This window comes from Phocoena phocoena, chromosome 2 (genome assembly GCF_963924675.1).
Source record: "Phocoena phocoena chromosome 2, mPhoPho1.1, whole genome shotgun sequence".
Taxonomy (NCBI): domain Eukaryota; kingdom Metazoa; phylum Chordata; class Mammalia; order Artiodactyla; family Phocoenidae; genus Phocoena; species Phocoena phocoena.
The window spans coordinates 59,880,487-59,905,315 of NC_089220.1; positions in this window are offsets into that span (position 1 = coordinate 59,880,487).

Consider the following 24,829-nt stretch of genomic DNA (forward strand, 5'->3'; position numbering starts at 1 on the left):
GCTTCTTTTCATGTGCCTCTTGGCCATCTCTATATCGCCTTTGGAAAAATGTCTATTCAGGTCTTCTGCCCATTTTTTAATTAGGTTGTTTGTTGTTTTTGATGTTGAGTTATATGAGCTGTTTATATATGTTTGATATAGCCTCTTATTTGTCATATCATTTACAAATATTTTTTCCCATTCAGTAGGTTGTCTTTTCATCTTGCTGATGATTTCTTTTGCTGTGTAAAAGTTTAATTAGGTCTCATTTATTTACTTTTGCTTTTGTTTCCTTTGCCTTAGAAGATGGATCCAAAAAAAATATTGCTACTATTTATATCAAAGAGTGTTCTGCCTATGTTTTCTTGTAGGAGTTTTATGGTTTCCAATCTTTTTTGGTTTTTTAAATTCATTTTGTGTTTATTTTTGTGTATCGTGTGAGAGAATGTTCAAATTTCATTCTTTTACATGTAGCTGTCCAGTTTTCCCAGAACCACTTATTGAAGAGCCTGTCTTTTCTCCATTGTATATTTTTGCCTCTTTTTATAGTTTAATTGACCATAAGTGCATGGGTTTAATGCTGCTGTGAACATGGAGATGCAATATCTTTTTGAGTTAATGTGTTTGTTTACTTTGGATATATTCTGGAAGTGGAATTGCTGAATCATATGGTAGTTCTATTTTTAGTAAAATGTCCTCTTGAAAATGGTCACTTTATGTTTCCCCTAGCAAGTTATGAGTGCCTACTACTTTGTCAAAAACATTCAACAAGGTAAAACTTCCCTAATTTAAGCAATGACAAATACTATCTCATTTTAATTTGCATTCTTTTGTTACCAGAGAAGTTAGATTTTTATCATAGATTTATTGGCCATTTGCATTTTCCCTTTACATATTTCAGACATGGTAAAAAATACAGTTATGAGACCTGGTTCTGCCATTCACTAACTAACTGTCTTGTTTTCATAAGTAACTTAGCTTATTTGAACTTCAACTTCTTAACCTCAATGTGGGAAAAATAGTGGTGCCCGCCACCTTGGGCCTTTCTGGGCAAGTTGGCAAGGGATCTGGGCTGGAGTCAGCCTCATGCTTATAGTGCTTTCCTTACTGTTAGGATGGCCCAGGAGAGTTGGGTTGTAAAGGAGAAAAGTTTTTTTTTCTGAAGATTGTGGTAAGGAGTAAATGAGAAAAGACATGTAAAATGCACAGCACAGTTCCTGGTACAGAGTAAGTGCTAATAAATGGGAGTTCCTATTGCAGCTGTTACTTTATCTCTGTGTTACATTGTGTTATTCTGGGGGTGGTAACCATATTTCACAAATCATTGGAATCCTGGGGCCTCATGGAGTGCCTGGGATACTGGTAAATATTAATAGTGCCGTAGCTACTCAATCAATGTTATAAGATAAAAGATTGTATAAACCTTTGGTAACAGGGGGACTCTTTTGTCTTAGCTAATGTCTCTGTCTTCTGATTCAGCTCCCTGTCCATCTTGTCTTAGAGTATCTGCCTCAGTCTTCCAAGCCTGTCTGCCCCTCCAAACCTTGACCTCAGGTCAGCCAAGCTATGGCGTAACAGTTTCATACTACCCAACAGAGTTTTCAGACCTGATTCTTCCTAGAGAGTCGTGGGCTTTTGCTGCCTATGAGTTGTTTAAATGGAGAGTCAACAGAGCTGTCATTTCATCTGTTTTTTTCCTGTCCCATAGGTATTTCATTGAACATTGTTTCTCTGTATCTAAGAATATCCTTACTATATTTTATTTAATCACTTGGGGAATACTCAGGAGAAAGCAGAGTTGAATTTATCCATAAATAACCAGGAGAGGGCCTTCTTTAGAAGGAAAGTGTTCTAAGGGGACTGATAACTGATGGCATTTTCTTTGCCCCTCAGATATCCTTTAGAGAGATACCCTAGAATGATATATGATAAAGTATGAATAAGATGGGAAAAAAGCCAAAGACACTAAACATGCTTTGGAAAATAAATCAGAGAAAGGACCTAAATTCATGAAATCGAACGTTCCATTAAAATATTTCCCCCTCCCTGATGCCATTACCCATTTAATTTCACTGTGTGCTGGTCTGTTGGGGTTTCTGGAGGTCTCAGTTTAATTTGAGACTTTCCTATGGCACCAACCAGCAAAAACAGAAAGCCCAGCACAATGAATCCTCTGACTGCACTAATTATATTTATTGAGGCCGTGTTGAGAGGGTGGTCAAGCTTCCTTTTGGGAAACCGTTACTTGATGGGAGATTTAACATTTATAGTTGACATTCCTGAATTAACATAACTGTGGCTAGAATCATTTTTCTTTTTTATCATTCTTTGCCATGCCTTACTTAGTCACTAAATGCTGTCTGCTCTGAGCAACCTTGATAGATGAGGCAACACGCTTGTAAATAACAGAGATATTTGTACTGCTTGCCAAGTAAGAAAGAAATGCATCTTTGCCATTGCAGTGTAACTGGAACAGAAGTCTGAATATTTTAAAACATGGCTGATGTTGCAAATTAAGATTTTGGTCATTAGAATAAATTAAAATTTATACCTAATTATTTTATGATGTGATAGTAAACAGTGTGGTTCACATGGTGGCCCTCTTGACAAGTCACCAACCATCTGGAGAAAAAACAAACACTCCTCTCCAATTAATTATTTAGATGTTTAAAAATATGCGGTATAGAAATACTCAGTCCCCACAAAGAATAATAAATTCAGTAATAATTAACATTAACTCTAACATAGAAAATATAAACTTATTGTACAATAGTACAGAAAATAATAGTACAAAAATGAATCCAAGTTATTTGTGTCATTTAATTAGCTGGTTTATATGTAACATGACTGGTTTCAAAAAAGTTTTAAGAGTATGCAGTTATATATTCAAACAGCAAGATAAGATAGCTTTTTAAAATGTGAGAAAATAGAGGTAAAGGGAAAAGAGAATGCCTGGAAGTAGAATGAAACTCTAGGCAAGAGGCACACAGTAAAAGCATGTACAGTTTTTTGCCACAGGTGGGTCATAGATTGAATGCTAAACTTTCTGGCAGCAAATAAGTTGAGGGAAATATGATCAGTTACATGATTCTCCATGTTCACAAGATGAAAACCAAACACATTGTCCTAGAGAAGTGTGACTATTCCTGAAATAGAGACCAGAGAGAGTATTCCTCAGTTGATCCTCATGAGAGTACACTGCATAATTAGGGAACGGTATTTTACCTCCAAAAATATCCTTACATTAAATACAGGGAGTCGCTTCAAGGACATTATCCCTAACATAGGCCAAAGGCATCATGCAAATATGCAAGTACCAGAACTGCACAGTGCATGTGCAGTGTGATTCAGTGGGATCTAGTGTCCTGAGTCCACCAGAGGTTGGCTGTGTGCAGGGGGGAAGAAATTCACCTTGGCTTGTGAGGTGTGATCATGCAGTGCTTCCTAAAAGAGAGGCTTAAACTGAGTAATTGAAAGCAGAGTGGGGGCACCCCAGGTAGATAGCCTGGTATGCTCTTTTGTAACATATTTAAATGATAAGATATTAACATTGCTTAAATTTTCTTTTATTATTTTAGGTAAGGATTTCTGTCAAAATAACATTTGTTTCTTTTCAAAAATTAAAAAAAAAACGTAGTTTTTAGAACATTTAAAAAGATAAAAGTATAGAGAAGAAAATAAAAATCATCCAGAAATAAAAATGATTAGTGTAGCCATATATTTTCTTCCAGTTTTTTGTTTGTGCATTATATATGTACGTATGTGTTCCAAAATTGAGATCATACTGTATGTATAATCTTGCATCCTTTTTTTTTAAACATCTTTATTGGAGTATAATTGCTTTACAATGGTGTGTTAATTTCTGCTTTATAACAAAGTGAATCAGTTATATGTATACATATGTCCCTATATCTCTTGCCTCTTGCGTCTCCCTCCTTCCCACTGTCCCTATCCCACCCCTCTAGGTGGTTACAAAGCACCAAGCTGATGTCCCTGTGCTATGTGGCTGCTTCCCACTAGCTATCTATTTTACATTTGGTAGTGTATATATGTCCATGCCACTCTCTCACTTTGTCCCAGCTTACCCTTCCCCCCCCCCATATCCTCAAGTACATTCTCTAGTAGGTCTGTGTCTTTATTCCCGTCTTGCCCCTAGGTTCTTCATGACCATTTTATTTTTTTTTAGATTCCATGTATATGTGTTAGCATATGGTATTCGTTTTTCTCTTTCTGACTTACTTCACTCTGTATGACAGACTCTAGGTCCATCCACCTCACTACAAATAACTCAATTTTGTTTCTTTTTATGGCTGAGTAATATTCCATTGTATATAGGTGCCACATCTTCTTTATCCATTCATCTGTCAATGGACACTTAGGTTGCTTCCATGTCCTGGCTATTGTAAATAGAGCTGCAGTGAACATTTTGGTACATGACTCTTTTTGAATTATGGTTTCCTCAGGGTATATGCCCAGTAGTGGGATTGCTGGGTCGTATGGTAGTTCTATTTTTAGTTTTCTAAGGAACCTCCATACCGTTCTCCATAGTGGCTGTTATCAATTTACATTCCTACCAACAGTGCAAGAGGGTTCCCTTTTCTCCACATCCTCTCCAGCATTTATTGTTTATAGATTTTTTGGTGAGGGCCATTCTGACTGGTATGAGATGATATCTCATTGTAGTTTTCATTTGCATTTCTCTAATGATTAATGATGTTAAGCATCCTTTCATGTGTCTGTTGGCAATCTGTGTATCTTCTTTGGAGAAATGTGTATTTAGGTCTTCTGCCCGTTTTTGGATTGGGTTGTTTGATTTTTTGATGTTGAACTGCATGTGCTGCTTGTAAATTTTGGAGATTAATCCTTTGTCAGTTGCTTCATTTGCAAATATTTTCTCCCATTCTGAGGGTTGTCTTTTTGTCTTGTTTATGGTTTCCTTTGCTGTGCAAAAGCTTTTAAGTTTCATTAGGTCCCATTTGTTTATTTTTGTTTTTATTTCCATTTCTCTAGGAGGTAGGTCAAAAAGGATCTTGCTGTGATTTATGTCATAGAGTGTTCTGCCTGTGTTTTCCCCTAAGAGTTTGATAGTTTCTGGCCTTACATTTAGGTCTTTAATCCATTTTGAGTTTATTTTTGTGTATGGTGTTAGGGAGTGTTCTAATTTCATTCTTTTACATGTATCTGTCCAGTTTTCCCTGCACCACTTATTGAAGACACTGTCTCTTCTCCACTGTATATTCTTTTTTTTTTAATTTTTGCGGTACGCGGGCCTCTCACTTTTGTGGCCTCTCCTGTTGCGGAGCACAGGCTCCGGACGTGCAGGCTCAGCGGCCATGGCTCACGGGCCTAGCCACTCCATGGCATGTGGGATCTTCCCGGACCAGGGCACGAACCCATGTCCCCTGCATCGGTAGGTGGACTCCCAACCACTGTGCCACCAGGGAAGCCCTCCACTGTATATTCTTGCCTCCTTTATCAAAGATAAGGCGACCATATGTGCATGGGTTTATCTCTGGGCTTTCTATCCCATTCCACTGATCTATATTTCTGTTTTTTTGCCAGTCCCATACTTTTAAATGTAACATTACATCTGTTTTTCAAGTAACTAACTTTCTTTGAAAACTTCAGCTACATATTATGAACTTTTATAGTCATTTTGGTTGTTTTTATTTTTTCTAAGTAAAAGTGGGCTTCACTAAACTTTCTTAGGCGCAATTTTTTGAATAACTTCTGATTATTTACTTAGGATAGGTTTTTCTGATGTGTAATTATTGAGTTAAAGAATCTAAATATTTTTAAATCATTTGATAACTGTTGGCAAATTGAAAATGTTTCTGCCTTAGTTTACATAAAACTTTGTGCTTATACCTGTATATGTTTTTTTTTTAATTTTTATTTTGGAGTACAGTTGATTTAGAATGTTGTGTTAGTTTCAGGTACAGCAAAGTGATTCAGTTATATATATACATATATCCATTCTTTTTCAGGTTCCTTTCCCATATAGGTTATTACAGAATATTGAGTAGAGGTCCCTGTGCTATAAAATAGGTCCTTGTTATCTATTTTATACATAGTAGTGTGTATATGTTAATCACAAACTCCTAATTTATCCCTCCCCCCACCTTTCCCCTTTGGTAACCATAAGTTTGTTTTCAAAGTCTGTGAATCTGTTTCCGTTTTGTAAATAAGTTCATTTTGTATCACTTTTTTAGGTTCCACATATAAGTGATATCCTATATGTCTCTGTCTGGCTTACTTCACTTAGTAGATAATCTCTAGGTCCATCCATGTTGCTGCAAATGTCATTATTTCATTGTTTTTTTTTAATGGCTAAGTAATATTCCATTGTATATATACATGCCACATCTTCTTTATCCATTCATCTGTTGATGGGCATCTAGGTTGCTTCCATGCCTTGGTTATTGTAAATAATGCTTCAATAAACATTTGGGTGCATGTATCTTTTCGAATTATGGTTTTCCCCAGATATATGCCCAGGAGTGGGATTACTGTATCATATGGTACATATTATACATGTATATGTATTTACTTGTTTATATTTATTTATTTCAGAGTTTATTTTATTCCTGTAATAATCACATGTATTAGTAAAGTCAGTTTTTTTTTCACAGAAGAGCAAACCTATAAAGAGAACAAATGATTTGCCCAAAGTCAAAAAAAGTGTTTATGTGTTTTGCTTGAGTTGAGCCATGCTTTGTTTTTCTCCTTCATTCTGCATGAGTAGACGTTACAATGCCATTTTAAAAATTGTTTTCTTCTTACACGGAAATCATAAGATGGCTTGGTGATTTGTTTTGGTGTTTCTTTTCATTATTATCTTGTCTTCTAAATGGTAAAGTTATAGATGAATTATAAAGCACCCCTTGGGGGAATGTAATTGCTTAACAGAGATATGAGTTTGTCTGCACGATAAATTACCAAGGTGATCTAACAACAGCAATAACAACCTTGGCTAAGACTGTCCTGAAAGGATTCTTGCACATTTCAGGCATATTGTTGAGTGGCAGTAAAGATGGAGTTTCATTTGGCAAACCCAGGTGTGATGAGAATCTTTATAAAATAGAATAGTGAGAACTACAATCCTGCAGCCTGTGGAACAAAAACCACATTCATAGAAAGATAGACAAGATGAAAAGGCAGAGGGCTATGTACCAGATGAAGGAACAAGATAAACCCCAGAAAAACAACTAAATGAAGCAGAGATAGGCAACCTTCCAGAAAAAGAATTCAGAATAATAATAGTGAAGATGATCCAGGACCTTGGAAAAAGAATGGAGGCAAAGATAGAGAAGATGCAAGAAATGTTTAAAAAAGATGAAGAAGAATTAAAGAACAAACAGAGAAGAACAATATAATAATAGAAATGAAAAATACACTAGAAGGAATCAATAGCAGAATAACTGAGGCAGAAGAACGGATAAATGACCTGGAAGACAGAATGGTGGAATTCACTGCTGCGGAACAGAAAAAAGAGAAAAAAATGAAAAGAAATGAAGACAGCCTAAGAGACCTCTGAGACATTAAATGCAACAACATTCGCATTATAGGGGTCCCAGAAGGAGAAGAGAGAGAAAGGACCCGAGAAAATCTTTGAAGAGATTATAGTGGAAAACTTCCCTAACATGGGAAAGTAAATAGCCACCCAAGTCCAGGAAGCACAGAGAGTCCCATACAAGATAAACCCAAGGAGAAACATGCCAGACACATGGTAATCATATTGGCAAAAATTAAAGACAAAAAAAAATTATTAAAACCAACAAGGGAAAAATAACATATAAGGGAACTCCCATAAGGTTAACAGCTGATTCCTCAGCAGAAACTATACAAGACAGAAGGGAGTGGCTTGATATACTTAAAGTGATGAACGGGAAAAATCTACAACCAAGATTACTCTACCCAGCAAGGATCTCATTCAGATTCGATGGAGAAATCAAAAGCTTTACAGACAAGCAAAAGCTAAGAGAATTCAGCACCACCAAACCAGCTCTACAACAAACGCTAAAGGAAATTCTCTGAGTGGGAAACACAAGAGAAGAAAAGGACCTACAAACACAAAGTCAAAACAATTAAAATGTTAATAGGAACATACATATCGATAATTACCTTAAACGTGAACGGATTAAATGCTCCAACCAAAAGACAAAGGCTTGCTGAATGGATACAAAAACAAGACCCATATATATACTGTCTACAAGAGACCCATTTCAGACCTAGAGACACATATGGACTGAAAGTGAGAGGATGGAAAAAGATATTCCATGCAAATGGAAATCAGAAGAAAGCTGGAGTAGCAATACTCATATCAGATAAAATAGACTTAAAAATGAAGAATGTTACAAGAGACAAGGAAGAACACTACACAATGATCAAGGGATCAATCCAAGAATAAGATAAAACAATTGTAAGTATATATGCACCCAACATAGGAGCACCTCTATACATAAAGAAACTGCTAACAGCTATAAAAGAGGAAATCGACAGTGACACAGTAATAGTGAGGGACTTTAACACCTGACTTACACCAAAGGACAGATCATCAAAAGAGAAAATTAATAAGCAAGCACAAGCTTTAAATGACACAGTAGACCAGATAGATTTAATTGATATTTATAGGATATTCAGTCCAAAAACAGCAGATTACACTTTCTTCTCAAGTGCGCACGGAACATTCTCCAGGATAGATCACATCTTGGCTCACAAATCAAGCCTCAGTAAATTTAAGAAAATTGAAATCATATCAAGCATCTTTTGTGACCACAATGCTGTGAGATTAGAAATCAATTACAGGGGAAAAAAATGTAAAAAAACCACAAACACATGGAGGCTAAACGATATGTTACTAAATAACCAAGAGATCACTGAAGAAATCAAAGAGGAAATAAAAAAAACCCCTAGAGACAAATGACAATGAAAACAAGACGATCCAAAGCCTATGGGATGTGGCAAAAGCAGTTCTAAGAGGGAAGTTTATGGCTATACAAGCCTACCTCAAGAAACAAGAAAAATCTCAAACAATCTAACCTTGCACCTAAGGAGCTAGAGAAAGAAGAACAAACAAAACCCAAAGTTAGCGGAGGAAAGATATCATAAAGATCAGAGCAGAAGTAAATGAAATACAAAGAAAACAATAGCAAAGATCAATAAAACTAAAAGCTGGTTCTTTCAGAAGATAAAATTGGTAAACCATTAGCGAGACTCATCAAGAAAAAGAGGGAGAGGACTCAAATCAATAAAATTAGAAATGAAAAAGAATTTACAACAGTAACTGCAGAAATACAAAGCATCCTAAGAGATTACTACAAGCAACTCTATGCCAGTAAAACGGACAACCTGGAAGAAATGGACAAATTCTTAGGAAGGTATAACCTCCCAACACTGAACCAGGAAGAAATAGAAAATATGAACAGACCAATCACAAGTAATGAAATTGAAACTGTGATTGAAAATCTTCCAACAAACAAAAGTCCAACCAGATGGTTTCACAGGTGAATTATATCAAACATTTAGAGAAGAGCTAACACCCATCCTTCTCAAACTCTTCCAAAAATTGCAGAGGAAGGAACACTCCCAAACTTATTCTATGAGGTCACCATCACCCTGATACCAAAACCAGACAAAGATACTACAAAAAAAGAAAATTACAGACCAATATCACTGATGAATATAGATGCAAAAATCCTCAACAAAATACTAGCAAACAGAATCCAGCAACACATTAAAAGGATCATACACCATGACCAAGTGGGATTTATCCCAAGGATGCAAGGATTCTTCAATACACACAAATCAATCAATGTGATACACCATATTAACAAATTGAAGAATAAAAACCATATGATCATCTCAATAGATGCAGAAAAAGCTTTTGACAAAGTTCAACACCAATTTATGATAAAAACTCTCCAGAAGTGGGCATAGATGGAACCTACCTCAACATAATAAAGGCCATTTATGACAAAACCACTGCAAACATCATACTCAATGGTGAAAAATTGAAGGCATTTCCCCTAAGATCAGGAACAAGACAAGGATGTCCACTCTCACCACTATTATTCAACATAGTTTTGGAAGTCCTAGCCATGGCAATCAGAGAAGAAAAAGAAATAAAAGGAATACAAATTGGAAAAGAAGAAGTAAAACTGTCAGTGTTTGCATATCACATGATACTATACGTACAGAATCCTAAAGATGCCACCAGAAAACAACTAGAGCTAATCAATGAAATTGGTAAAGTTGCAGGATACAGCATTAATGCACAAAAATCTCTTGCAATCCTATACACTAATGATGAAAAATCTGAAAGAAAAATTAAGGAAACACTCCCATTTATCACTGTAACAGAAAGAATAAAATTCCTAGGAATAAATCTACTTAGGGAGACAAAAGACCTATATGCAGAAAACTAAAAGACACTGATGGAAGAAATTAAAGGTGGTTCCAGTAGATGGAGAGATATACCATGTTCTTGGATTGGAAGAATCAATATTGTGAAAATGAGTGTACTACCCAAAGCAATCTACTGATTCAATGCAATCTCTATCAAATTACCAATGACATTTTGTATGGAACTAGAAGAAAAAGTCTTCAAATTTGTATGGAGACACAAAAGAGCTCAAATAGCAAAAGCAGTCTTGAGGGAAAAAAATGGAGCTGGAGGAATCAGACTCCCTGACTTCAGACTATTCTATAAAGCTACAGTGATGAAGATAATATGGTATTGGCACAAAAACAGAAACATAGATCAATGGAACAAGATAGAAAGCCCAGAGATAAACCCACGCACCTATGGTCCACTAATCTATGACAAAGGAGGCAAGGATATACAATGGAGAAAAGACAGTCTCTTCAATAAGTGGTGCAGGGAAAACTGGACAGCTACATGTAAAAGAATGAAATTAGAACACTCCCTAACACCATACACAAAAATAAACTCAAAATGGATTAAAGACCTAAATGTAAGACTGGACACTATAAAACTCTTAGAGGAAAACTAAGGATGAGCACTTCTTGACCTAAATCACAGCAAGATCTTTTTTGACCCACCTCGTAGAGTAATGGAATTAAAAACATAAATAAACAAATGGGATCTAATGAAACTTAGAAGCTTTTGCACAGCAAAGGAAACCATAAACAAGACCAAAACACCATCCTCAAAATGGGAGAATATATTTGCAAACGAATCAATGGACAAAGGATTAATCTCCAAAATATATAAACAGCTCATGCAGCTCAATATTAAAAAAACAAACAACTCAATCCAAAAATGGGAGAAGACCTAAATAGACATTTCTCCAAAGAAGACATATAGATGGCCAAGAAGCACATGAAAAGCTGCTCAACATCACTAATTATTAGAGAAATGCAAATGAAAACTACAATGAGGTATCACCTCACAGCAGTTAGAATGGACATCATCAGAAAATGTAGAAACAACAAATGCTGGAGAGGGTGTGGAGAAAAGGACACCCTCTTGCACTGTTGGTGGGAATGTAAATTGATACAGCCACTATGAGAACAGTATGGAGGTTCCTTAAAAAACTAAAAATAGAATTACCATATGATCCAGCAATCCCACTACTGGGCATATACCCAGAGAAAACCATAATTCAAAAAGACACATGCACTCTAATGTTCATTGCAGCACTATTTACGATAGCCAGGACATGGAAGCAACCTAAATGCCCATCGACAGACGAATGGATAAAGAAGATGTGGTACATATATTCAATGGAATATTACTCAGCCATAAAAAGGAATGAAATTGGGTCATTTGTAGAGATGTGGATGGATCTAGAGACTGTCATACAGAGTGAAGTAAGTCAGAAAGGGAAAAACAAATATCGTATATTAACGCATATATGTGGAACCAGAAAAATGGTACAGATGAACTGGTTTGCAGGGCAGAAATTGAGACACAGATGTAGTGAACAAACTTATGGATACCAAGGGGGGAAAGCGACGGGGGGTGGTGGTTGTGGTGTGATAAATTGGGCGATTGGGATTGACATGTATACACTGATGTGTATAAAATTGATGACTAATAAGAACCTGCTGTATAAAAAAATAAATAAAATTCAAAAAAAAGAAGAATGAGGAAATAAGGCAAATGCATGAATGGTTCAGCTAAATAAACATTTTCACCTGAAACATTGCATTATCACAGCAAATGCTATTTATCTCCCTGCATTAGTCTATTTCAGAGAATTTCACAAGTTTCATTTCAGTTTTTTTGTGAAGGCACATATTGAAAGAAACATTTTGTTCCTTGGACATAATCAAAACTTGTGAGACAGCAGTGTCCTGAAGTCTGCCTGTAATACTTTCCTTCTTTCTTTTATTTAATAAAGAAAGAAATTTATGGCTGCATTGGGTCTTTGTTGCTGCACATGGCATTTCTCTAGTTGTGAGCGGGGGCTACTCTTTGTTGTGGTGCGCAGGCTTCTCAGTGTGGTGGCTTCTCTTGTTTTGGAGCACGGGCTCTAGGCGCGCAGCCTTCAGTAGTTGCGGCGTGTGGGCTCAGTAGTTGTCTGTCTGGCTCTGGAGTGCAGACTCAGTAGTTGTGGCATATAGGCTTAGTTGTTTTGCGGCGTGTGGGATCTTCCTGGACCAGGGCTCGAACTTGTGTCCCCTGCATTGGCAGGTGGATTCTTATCCACTGTGCCACCAGGGAAGTCCCTGTAATACTTTCTTTGGTTCTGTGCCAGAGGTGGCTTCATAGGAGAGGCCACTTCATATGAGGTCCCTCTAGTCCTCCAGGACATGAATAGGGCTGCACCTGAGAATTCTGCTCAGGAGTTGAGAGTGGTAAATAAAGTTCACTTCTGCTGCTGTTGATCACAAAAGGCCTTGAAGGTGGGAATATTAAATGTTTCGCTCAGACCTTAAATGTGAATCAAAGAGTCTTGATCCATCAGAAATTTATCACCTTGGAATAAAACATTGTGCCATCCATAAAATTTGGAATGCAGTTGCTTGCAGTTTTAAAAGTCCTTCAGGGTACAGTTTTTCTTAGTTCTTTATGCAAATGTATTCGAGTCAGACATGGGGGATGGTCTGTTATCTTTACAAATTTAATTGTAACAATACATTTTCAATAGTTTATTAACACTCAATAAAACTATCAGCATATGAGTAGATAAAAGCCGTCTGGAATATCTCTTTGGTCGTGTATAAATGATATTAAAATACAGTATTTCTCCAAATGCAAACTTATTGGGTAGCTTCCCAAAGGAAATATACAATGCAGTGGTTTCAGTGCATGAATTCATTAGAACTTGGCTCATTTCTGTGTAGCTGAAAAGCCAGATACAGGACATCCCTGCTCTGAGTCCATTACAGAGTTTTGGTCTGTCTTGTCTTTGCAGCAAGGGGTGTCACTGAACCTGGTGATCCCAACTCAGTGAGCTGCTGGTCTGTTCCTGTCCTCCCTCCAGAAAGCTGTGCCTTAGAATTGTGTGAAGCCACCTGTTCTTCATGCTTCTGGTCTGTTTGGCAATCAATACCAATATGTGCCAGTTGCTGTTTTACCTAGTTCCTAAGAAGTTTGCCTTGTCCTCTCTCAGCAAGTTCCTCTTTCTTCCAGTAAAGCTTGGGATTTCACATGTGGGCGAATCCACACATTTACTTTAATTTTTTTTCTGGATATATATTGGTCCTTTCTTCTGGGAGTCAAGCCACTGTTTTATTTAGAAGAGGAAGCTTTTGTTTGAAAAAAATATATCCTCTGCCTTTACAGAGGCATGAACAAGATCTTGTTATTTTTAAATAATTTAAAATCTTTTAACATGGTTTTCTACTTTTTGCTTTGGTGCATCCTTGTTATTTTGTATTCATTGCAGCTATTATCAGAAGTTATATCAAATTAACAGAAAATTTCTATGTATGTATAATGCTTGCTGGGCATTGGATGGCAGGTTGCTTCCTTTGGAGAGCTGGTTAGCTAATTAATATGGGTAGAAAAGAATAACATGTATATTCATAATACTAACTGGAAACTCATCTACATCAAATGCTGGATTACACTTTAAATTGTAAGAATTTAGAGATTGTATAGTGGGTGGAGGAGCTTGGAAAGAACATAATCTGTGGGGTGAAGAACATAGTGTGTGGGGTGAAGAAACCAGTTGATTAGGGTAGGGTGAGAATGGCAGAAGTGTATTGGGTTGTGGTGGGAAATATATAGAGAGTTGGTGAGGCCTCCAGTGCTAGGGTCAAAGAGTTTGGTTTTGATTGAAAAATAATAGGAATATATTATAGTTTCCGAAATAGGAAGATGACGTACTGGCTTTAGAAAGATTTATATGAAATTGTTGTGTAAAAAGAATTTATAGAGGGAGAATGTAAAGGCAGAGTGAAATTTAAAAAGTCATTATTCATCTATTTCATGGTCTTCCTAAGGTGTCCTAATTTGCCATTTGGTTTATTGTATATTCTTAGGGTAGAGATATTAAGCTTGGATATTTCAGAGTGTGTTGACTAGGCTTGTTGCTTTATTGTTTGAGATTGTCTGTAATAATTGCCAAAGTTGATCTCTGCACTTATCAGCTTTCTAACATCATATTTGTGATTTTACCAGCGTATGCTAATTAATTTTTTTATTAAAAATTTTTATTGGAGTTTTAAAACTTGTCATTAATTTTATTGTAATATATTGTTTTAAAGAATCTTAAATAAATGGCTTACACTTGCTTTGTAAGTAGTCTTCTAGAAAGTTCTGGAACCATTAAGAAACTGTATACGTCAGAATAGGCTAAGTTTGCTGAAGTAACAAGCAGCAGCCAAATCTCAGTGGCTTAACACCAGAAAAGTATTTCAGGTGAATATTTATTTATGCTAACTATCTATGGTGAGTCATTGCAGTGACTCATTGCAGTCACTTGGAGCCCTTATTTCACTATGTGCTTCCATACTTACCAAGGCAGGAGAAGAGGAACTTAGCAAATTATGTGTTGTTTCTTAAGGCTGGAGAGATGCAGGTAACTTTTAGTCACATTTCATTGGCCAAAGGAAATGACCTGGCTGCACCTAACTTCAAAGTGGCAGAGAAGGATTGGACATTGTGAAAATGACTGTACTAAGGACTTGAGGACATGGGGAGGAGGAAGGGTAAGCAGGGACAAAGTGAGAGAGTGGCATGGACATATATACACACTACCAAATGTAAAACCGATAGCTAGTGGGAAGCAGCCACATAGCACAGGGAGATCAGCTCCATGCTTTGTGACCACCTAGAGGGGTGGGGTAGGGAGGGTGGGAGGGAGGAAGACACAAGAGGGAAGAGATGTGGGGATATATGTATATGTAGAGCTGATTCACTTTGTTATAAAGCAGAAACTAACACACCATTGTAAAGCAATTATACTCCAATAAAGATGTTTAAAAAAAAAAGTGGCAGGGAAGTGCTATGCCATCACATACCCTAAATAAAGGAAAACAGGATATGTGTTAACATGTCTAATGACCACTACAGAAATATAGCCCCTTTCAAAGCACTCATGAGCATAGCAAGAATAATATCTTTCAAATGAAATTATTTTACCAAGAAGTATTTCATCCATTTCTTAGGTCTATAGGCTCATAGGCCCAGAACAAATTAGAATTTTAGTATACATGGACAAGGTGACCCACAACATGACTAGAATATCATTCTCCATTACGAATTGGTAAGTATGAGAAGAGATTGTAAAAACTTCTTGTCATGGAGGTTTAGTATTAGTTTCACATTTGTGTTCTGTATATTTGAGTTCAGAAAGACCAGTATCTTTTGAATGTGAACTTTAGATGGCCAAACAGTTTAAATAGTGTATAAGTAATCATAAATATTTATTACATAAACACATGCTGTTTATGCCTATATACTTATATATTACTTAGCTAACAAGTGGAAAATGAATGATCAGTGGTGACTGTGGATCTCTGTATATTTAGCATATATCCTGGATGACCTTGAGAGCACAGTATATGAATTTTTAAAGTCTCAAGTTAGAGTATTAGAATAAGAACCACTTTTGAATTTATTCCGTAATTATTTCAGTTATGTGTAACATATAATTTACCATTCCTGTATACAATTTGGATTGTATCTGTTGTATCCTGAAATCTCAAATTCCTTGAAAAATCATTTTATTTGATGAAATGAAAGTGTGGTCCGTAGGGGCTGGCTCGGAAGACAATCCTAATGGGAGACTGTGGGCTCCATGTAATCAGCTGCATCCCTCTCTGGCCATGTCTGGCAATCTCCAGTCAATGCTGTGTGCTTCAGCTCTTTGTGTCCTTAGGAGTAGCTACTTGAAATCTGTGAACACATTCAATATTCAAGTTTGAGCCTCTGCTAGTGGGTATGAAGAAGTATAAACTTGCGACTTCAGCAATTGTTTACGTATATCCATATATTTATACTGCAAAATATGACTTATTCCATTGATATGACTTGGGTAAGCTTAAGATATATGCTTAGATTTTAGATTTCAGGTGTTGAGATTAATGTTGTTAAGAACTATTGTTTGGAGTGGAAGGGAATACATGGGCCTTCAAGATGGTGTATAGCGGTAGCGGTTGTGTTATTATTGTTCTAATGGCAGTACGTTGACAATAATACTAATCTCAGTATGTCATTCTATTTTATTAATAATTATGTTGGGAATGCTTGTAATAGTTATGAGTTAATAGATGGTGATTGCACTGTTATTATACTATGGTATAATAACAATAAATATAAAAAGATAATTTTATGTCAAGTTTCTGAAATAAACTGAAGTATAAAATTATGAGTCAATAGCTATTAAGGGTATAAAGTAAAGGGTGCTTGAATGGGTAATGCTTTTAACTTCTCTATTTAACCTGACTAAAAATGATTTTCAGATACTGAGTAATAAGTGGACACAAAGCTTACCTAAAGCTCTTGAAAATTGTGAAACATCAATGGCACCAAAAAGCACCCAGTGCTATGTTATTGGTACCTTCAGTGATGTATTTGAGCTGACCAACTCAGACTTTAGACATTTAACTATGCCACTGTTACCTAGACTTTTTGGATTCTTCATAAAAGACTCAGGAAAATTATATTTTTCAGAACTGTCTCATCAACATGCAATCAAGTGTGTTCTGTGTACTTTCACAAGAACTGACTGTCAGTAATGACTACAAAATAATATGTATTTCTGGGTATGCATGTGTGTACACACACATAAGGATGAAACTGTTATCAGTTTATGTTAAAATATCAAAATTGGTTGTCTCCTTGAGATTTTACACTGCAAAATATATCAGTTTGTTTTGATAGCTTTCAGGTAGGCTTCACAGTGTGGTCTTCTGCCACAGTTGTCATTTCTAGGTTACCATCTTGAGGACTCATATCAAGCATCTACTAACAATGATCTTAGCTCTTGTTTTCCACTTATTCCCCTCTCTAGCTTTCTTCCATTCTCCTACAATACAAGGTTTTCCTGGGAAGTTGCATTATTTTCATTCTCCCTCAGTTCACTGATGTGACCCGTAAGAATGCAATTTAATGTATGTCAGTGTTGCAGATGAGCCAAGGAGGTAGGTGAGGCATAGCAGGACTAGTGTAGGCATGTCTTAGTGCTCATAATAGGGTAGCTATCCTAGTCCCCTTCATACACAAACATACTGATGGATAGGTGAGGAAGGGAGGTGTTAAAGTGACTAGATTAGGTCCAAGATGGAGTTGCTCATGCTAAACCCAATGTCGGCAAACCAAAACTTAAGTTTCTATGCTTGACTCCCCCAGAAAAGGAAGGCGCAGGTCAACCAATCAGCTCTTGCTTGCTCAGCACAAGTTACCAGCTCTAAGACTTCCCTTTGCTTGGCATTTGCTGATTGGCTAAAGTAACCCTGCTCTAGCCAGTCAGCAAATGCCAAGTATAACTTCTTTGTTGCTGCTCACTTTGGTCAGTAGAAATCTCTTACCTTGTACAGCTCATTGGAGCTCCTTTCTATCCACTAGATTTCATGCTCTCCGATTCATGAATTGTTGAATAAAAACCTATAAGATCAGTAAGCTGTATGTGGAAGAGTTTTCTCTTAATAGAAGCAAGGACTGGGAAGCATTGTAGATAGAGTGAGGGCAATCAAGGACATCGGAGTGAAATCAAGGTGGTTCAGAATGACAATGGTACACTAGGTACCTTTTCCTATGTTGCCAATTAAGGAGATACATCATCTTATTGCATCACTCATATTAAGGCTGAGTCTGCTTAGATTGAATCATAGAGGCACTTCTGCATATCATTTAAACCAAAAGGAAAAATCCTCCTGGTTTACTTGAATTTTCTAGATAGTGTAGGCAAACATGTGTTTTAGGTCATGAATTATGCAGAAAATTTCTTTAGTTCATCATTATACTTTTTTCCCTGAGCTTTTCACAAATACAACTTTTGTGTGAAATATAAAAGGAATAGAAATGTGTATCAGAGACTTATATTTTTCTTAGATTTATGTCTTATTATTCAGGCTGCCACCTAATTTCCTCTGGAGCTATCATGATTTTGTATACACCCTGAATACATAGCCATTTGCTTATTTTCTTTGGCACTGTGTCTGATATTTGCTGTATACTTTGGGAAACCCCTTTCATATTTAGGAAGATCACTGGCCACCTACAAAGAAATAATATTATATTCTTTGACATTTTTAATTTAAACGTTAAACTTTTTCTTTTACAGTAGAATCCCGTAGTGATCGAGGTACAATGTCAGAAAAGCCTAGAGTGTCTCCATTGACCATGGAAGTTAAGAGAAGGGATATTGTGAGTAATATAAAGGAACCATGCTTGATTGAGTCTGCATTTTGTCCATTTGTGTTATTACCTGTTTGGAGGCATATAATGCTTCTAATAAAACAAAGTCACGTTATGGAAACTTAGAAGAACATGGGAAATTGTCTCATTTTCTAATTCTTCCCTTTGACTCTGCAACTCTTCCTCCATCACATGGAGAACATTGGATTTATTCTGCTTAAGCTGAACTTTACCTTTGCCTTGGATTCATTGATTATTTAGTGTACATGTAGTTTAGGAAAGAGGAGGTGGGAGCTGACATTTTGGGTTTTAAAGGTGGGTTTTGTGTGTGTATGTGTGTGGTTGGATATGCAAAGGAAAGACAGATTTCTCAAGTTGTTTACCCTTCCAGCTCCAATTAAGCTGTACACTTTCAACACATTCAAATGAAAAGCCAGTGAGTACCTCTGGTAATTCCCTGCAAACTGCAGACTCCTCTAGGAGATAATTGAGATTTGAGCCTAATAAGATCAAGTGATTCCCACTGAAGACTTTTAAAAAGAACTCAAGCAAGAGGTCTGCTAATCTCTGCATGCTAACTACTCTCTTCCATGACAGAGCTTCATCATATGCTTTGATAAGAGTCACATGTCTCTTGATACCTAGTGCCACTCTTGCTGATTCCCACTTGCTGGGGACTGGTGAGCTGGGGAAGGAGGAGGCCTGGGCAGGACCTAATGAGTTGTACTTACCTAGAAGTGATTAGAGATAATATCACTGCAAATAATACCAGGCCCCTGTGAAAGAAGTCAAGGTCACACAAGGACACGATTCAAATCGCAAGGGCACAGTTAACGCAAACTAAAGTTTATGCTGGGACCTGTCAATGCTCCCAGTTACCTTTGGATCAAGTAGATGCTGATTAATACCTCCTCAGAGGTCCTCCTTGATCTGGCTTCTGCCTACACCTCCATCTTTTTTCTATCTGATTCCTAATTCCAACTCTCCTCTAGGCCAGTGAACTTCATCCCTTTCCTCAGAGAGTCTTGTTCTCTGTGACCTCTAAGCCTGCATCCACAGGCTCTGCCTGGTTAACTGTCTAGCTCAGGGAAGCAGCACTTTATTATTAAGGGGAGAGTCAAATCTCTAAGGAGAAATGTGGAAGAGGCTTCAGCATCCAGCTAAGATTTTCCAGTTGATATCATTAGGAACATTTAAAGGACATGGAAAAAGAGAGAACCTTCAATGAACAATGGGTAGCCTGCTGCATCATTATTGTGTAGCAATAAATGCTTATAATTTTTCCTAATCTTAATCAACCACATAGACATTCTGCATTTTAGGTTCCTGACAGAACTGTTAACTTGAGTCAGTTCCTTGCTACTCAAGTCTTTCTCCTAGAGCTTACTTAGAGAAATAATCTTCATGGAGGGACATGTGATCTATTTATTTCTATAGGTGAATGTTACCCCTTGGATCAAGTCACATTATCAGAGAGCAATGAATGGCTTTATGTGACTTACAGGTTGATGTCCTGCTCTTTATGCACTATGTGATATCTCACCCTTTATGAAGCAGTTATATGTAAGTGGCTATATTTAGTAAGGGGATGTTGTTAAATATGATCCATACTTGATGGTCCAGCAACTCACTCATAGGTATATAACCAAGTTAAACTCCTGTACATTTTGGTTTTTTTGATGTGGACCATATTTTTAAAGTCTTTATGAACTTGTTACTATATTGCTTCTGTTTTATGTTTTGGTTTTTTTGACTTCAAGGTACGTGGGATCTTAGCTCCCCAACCAGGGATCGAACCCTCACCCCTTGCATTGGAAGGCTAAGTCTTAACCACTGGACCTCCAGGGAAGTCTCTCTGTACATTTTCAACAGTAGACATGGGCACAGTATTCATAATACCAATGTTCACAATAGCAAAAGCCCCCAAGTAACCAAAACACCCACTAATGAGAAAGTAAATGAACAAATTGTATTATAGTCACACAATGGCAGGTTATAAAGCAATCAAAACAAACATAATAACATACATTAATATGTCTAAATCTTATTTTTGGTTGCTTTAAAACTTTTTAAAGACTATATTTCAGAGCACTTTAAGAGTCACAACAGAATTGAGAGGAAGGTACAGAGATTTCATATATACCACCTGCCCTCACACATGCATATCCATCATTAAAATATCACACAGAGTATTTTCACTGTCCTAAAAATCCTCTGTTCTCTGCCTATTCATCCATCCCCTCTCAAACTCCTGGTAGTCACTGATCTTTTTACTGTCTTCATAGGTTTGCCTTAATCTGAATGAATCTTAGCAACATAATATTAAATGAGAAAATAAGTCCTGAAAAATTGCATATAAAATGATACCTTTTTAAATTTTATTTTTATTTTTTTATTTTTTTTCAGTATGCAGGCCTCTCACTGCTGTGGCCTCTCCCGTTGCGGAGCACAGGCTCCGGACGCGCAGGCTCAGCGACCATGGCTCACGGGCCCAGCCGCTCCGCGGCATGTGGGATCTTCCCAGACCGGAGCACGAACCCGTGTCCCCTGCATCGGCAGGCGGAATCTCAACCACTACGCCACCAGGGAAGCCCGATACCCATTTTTATGAAGTCGAAGACAACTAAAATAAGAAAAAAAATTTAGGAATACATATAAATTCAATATACTTATATAGAAAGGAACTCAGAGAATGAGTAACATGTGATTTAGGATAATGGTTACCTTTGGTAGAAGGATTCTGGGTATTAGGTTATGTTGGGACCATTGAGTTGCTGTAGGTTAATGTCAGGGTCCTAGCTGTGATTATGAGTGGTAGATTCATAGCTGCTTATTGCATTATTAAAACTAACCAACTGGGCTTCCCTGGTGGCGCAGTGGTTGAGAGTCCACCTGCCGATGCAGGGGACGTGGGTTCGTGCCCCGGTCTGGGAAGATCCCACATGCCGCAGAGTGGCTAGGCCCGTGAGCCATGGCCGCTGAGCCTGCGCGTCCCAAGCCTGTGCTCTGCAACGGGAGAGGCCACAACAGTGAGAGGCCCGCATATTGCAAAAAAAAAAAAAAAAAAAACTAACCAACTAACTAGAAGTGAGGACAAAAGAATAAAGTCTAGTATAACTCACAGTGTAAGAGGGCCCATGAGGAGATTTTCCCCCTGATTGAGAAATCTGAGCTTCTCCTGATAAAATGCCAGTTTTCTGTCATATTGACTCTAAGAATTTTCTAACTGATTGCATGTTCCTCTTTTCTTTGGCTGCTAGAAAGCTCAGAGTCAAATTTACAGGCCACCTTCAGTAATTATACAGGAACATATGGTATACATTTCTGTGTCTAACTTGAGTTCTGATTTCATCTTATTCTTCTACCTAGTTTCTCTTAGTTTTGATTTTTTTTGCTCTATGTAAAAATACCTTTTTTGGTATGTTTTTATATGAGCCTCTATAAATTCCCTTTACGTAGGCAGAGAATATAAATGCATTAAAACAGACTTGCCTGTTATTGGACAGTATCCAATATCTCTTCATGAGAATGAGGATGACATCTGGCAATAGGTTTGTATGTTATTCCACAAGTATTGTGTTTTACAGTTTGCAGGGGAGGAAGTCGGTATGTTTGTTAGGATTCATCTGGGGAAATGTACTAGGTGGGCTCTACTCAAATACAGATTTTTATGATAATTTTAAGTATCAGTAGTTCTCTGGAATGTCCATCATACTGTGAAAGTCATCATTTAGTTGTACCTAGGTATATAGTTTTTCAGTTAAGCTGAACAAATTAAACTCTAACCTAAGAAAACGGTGTGAGACATTCAAGACTTGAAGGACGGGCACAGGTTGAGAAGTGGAATTGTTCCTTCCTGGGGCAGGCATGTGGTCACCGACAAAACCCAGATCTAACTTTGTGGAACTAATGTTTCCTTGAGTCTGGATTGCTGGTCCATTGACGATAGACTTGACTATCTGCAAGAGAAAAGTTTCCTCATGGGACATAATCTAATCAGAAGACTGTATTGTCTAGGGTTGGTTTGTTTTCATGGTTTCCCCCCAAAAGGTGTTTAACTGTCTGGACTCACAGTCACTTTGTACAAAATTAAGAAAACTAACCCTATTTAAAATACTATGTTAAACAGTATTTTGGATCAGAGATTCTAACAGTCAATATTGTATTCACATTCTTTGAGAAATTTATAAATTTCTAGAAAAAACATATTGGTAAAAATTTGCTAATGACCAGTTGCAGTCTGTTCACTGAATGTGACATCTCTGAAATCATTAGTGAATAAAATTTATCTTTGATATATCTTTATAATCTTGTTTCCATTTGAAATCAAAGGATTTAGCTATTTCTTGAGTCTCAATAGTTTGGTATATAATTGACATCAAATGGAACAATACTTCTCAAACAAGTAGAAGCATAATTTTATTTTTAAATAAGCAATAGAGTTTCAGGAGATAATTTTCTCTAAGGTTTTCAATATTTAGGAAAAATTAAACATTTAGATATCTATTTCTTCTTCATCAGAGTGATATAGCAGAAACCCAATGCAGCAGGAAAAATGCTTTTCTTTAGATTCTAGTGTGTGAACTAAATTCCTGGCATTTCAAGACACAGTTGATACAGATTGGTTAGTTTAGTTGAGAACATGTTGCTAATTAGACTAAAATCCACAAGTAGTAACATTTAAAAGCACATTTTGTTTCTTCACCACTGCCATAGATAGCACTTATCAACCATTCTAAGGGAACAGCATTTTAAATACTTTTTATATGTAAAGCAATGTGGCAGGTATAGTGGAGAATACAAAGATGAGTAAAATATAATTGCTGTCCTTAAAGAGAATATGATTTTTAGTAATAGGAATGACACAAACATGCACGAATATATTGCAAGGACATAGTAGCATAAGAGAAGTGTAAAGTGGAAGTGCTCATAACCAGTTTTACTAATCATAAAGGCTTTTCTGGATAAGGTAAACATATGTCCTGGTTTGCCTGGGATAGTTCTAGTTTATATCTATTGTCCTGGGGTAACTATTAACAGGACGCCCCTTCATTGTCAGAAGCATTCCAGTTTGGAAGGTAAATCGTATGGTCATTGTGTTTATAGAGAAAGCAACATTTAAAATTGGTTTTGAAGACTGGATAGGATTTCAACAAACAGCTTCATACTATGGGGACACCAAAGATGGATCTATCAATTCATATCTGGATGGGTGTAGACATCAGGGAAAATGCCGAAGAAAGTATTAAAGAATGCTAGGTATTCATCTGTGGGCAATGTGAAGGAAGCAACATCAAGAAAAGCACAGGGATAGGATATGCATGTCACAACTGGAGAAGTGCAAGTAATGGGTAGTAATGGGTAAGTGGTAGGAAATGAGCCCAAGGAAATGGTCAGAAGCCAGGCCTTGAAAGGTCTGTGTACATGCTGTGGAACTGGGAGTCTTTATCTTGCAAGTAATGAGAGAAGTGGTGGTGGGGTGTCATTGAAACACTTTGGTCCAGAGAGTGTCATCCTGAGGTTTGCATCTAAAAATGTGGTGACAGCATGGAAAATAGATGGGAAGGGTATGAGTTTATAGACATTAGGACCAATTAAAAGACCATTGCAGTTGTCACAATAAGAAAAAAATTGAGGTCTGAACCAACATAGTGACACATCAGAGCTATACATCAAATAATAATATAGAAAACATATTTCCAAAAGAGTTTATCTTAGCTCTTCGACTGCATATAATTCTGCTTTTAAAACTAATTAGATTTAGAGGAGACCTTAAAGATGGCGGAAGAGTAAGACATGGAGATCACCTTCCTCCCCACAAATACATCAGAAATACATCTACATGTGGAACAACTCCTACAGAACACCTACTGAACGCTGGCAGAAGACCTCAGACCTCCCAAAAGGCAAGAAACTCCCCATGTACCTGGGTAGGGCAAAAGAAAAAACAGAGACAAAACAATAGGGACAGGACCTGGACCAGTGGGAGGGAGCTGTGAAGGAGGAAAAGTTTCCACACACTAGGAAATCCCTTCACTGGCAGAGATGGCGGGTGGCAGGGGGAAAGCTTTG